Consider the following 1437-nt stretch of genomic DNA (forward strand, 5'->3'; position numbering starts at 1 on the left):
ACAATTTTTATATAGTTTTGTTTTTTATATATAATATTATATATATATTAATATATATTATAATTATGTGTGTGTGGTGTGGGTGTGTGTATGGTGTGTGTGTGTGTTTGTGTTGTGTTGTGTGTGTGTGTTGGGTTGGTGTGTGTGGCGGGTGTGGTGTTGTGGGTGCGTGTGTATATACACACACACACACACATATATCATATAATATGTTTTTTTTATTATATGGGTATATATATATAATTAACATATATTTAACATATATATACAACATAAATAAATATTAATATATATATATATATATATATATTCATATATAAAGGTTAAGGTGGCTAGACCATAAGGTTTGGTTTTTTTAGAATCGTTATTTTAGGTCAGTTTATTTTGGTTAGGATTTTTAGTAAGTTAAAAGGGTTTATGTTGGGTGAAATCGCAAGTTAAGTTACGTTGGGAATGTCGGGTTAGGTTAGAACCCTTATTTTGGGTTAGGTTAGAATCTTTTTTTTTGGGTTAGGTTGGGTTAGATTTAGATTAAATGGGTTAGGTGGGTTTGGGTCTGGTTGGGTTAGCTTAGTTAGTTGTATTTTGTTAGGTTAGGTTTAAGTTGGTAAAAAATTAAAGGTTTGGGGGGGTTTTTTTATTTTGGGTAGGTGGGTTCGGTTTTTGGGGAGCTTAAGTTAAGCAGATAATGGTTAGATCACGCACACACTAGCCCCAACACGCGTGTGTGTATGTGTGTCATATATATATATAATATATATATTATATATAATTTATATATTATATAGAAAGAGATAAAGAGGATAATAATTATGGGGGGTCAGCTTGTGTGGACCCCCTTTTTATATATCCCCAGGGCCCTTACAGAGGCTTCTTCCCCCCTACAGATGAAGACCGTCCCCCCTCGCCCACGGAGGAGGTTACCCCTAGGGCGAAAAAACCCCCTTTTTTTATCCATAGTGGGTGAGGATACCGCGCAGTGAGGATGCTGCAAAAATAGAAAACGGGAAGTCGTTGGAGCGACTCCCTGCTTGGCTTTATCTTATTTGTTTAAACCCTTTTTGTGTGTGTGTGTGGTTTTTTAAATAAACATTTTTTTTCCCTTTTTTTAGACGAACCTTAGTCGAAAAAAGAAATAGACCACCGCAAAAAGAAAAGAAAGGAACTTAAAGAGCATTTTCTTTTATTAAATTTCACAGGAAATTTCCCATCTTATATTTTTTACAATTTAAGGCCCTTTATTAGCTTTTTTCCGTATATATGTAGTATAATACAATACAGAAAAAAAATAATATCCTGCGGGCGGGTATTTTTGATAGGTTAGGGAGATTAGGTTTAGTTGGGTAAGGTTTGGGTTTTGGTTTAGTTGGGTTTAGTACTGTTGGGTAAGTTAGTTTGGTTTGGTTAAGTAGTTTCGTTGTTTAGATTGGGATAAAT

Source organism: Penaeus monodon, unplaced genomic scaffold (genome assembly GCF_015228065.2).
Source record: "Penaeus monodon isolate SGIC_2016 unplaced genomic scaffold, NSTDA_Pmon_1 PmonScaffold_4254, whole genome shotgun sequence".
Classification (NCBI taxonomy): Eukaryota; Metazoa; Arthropoda; class Malacostraca; order Decapoda; family Penaeidae; genus Penaeus; species Penaeus monodon.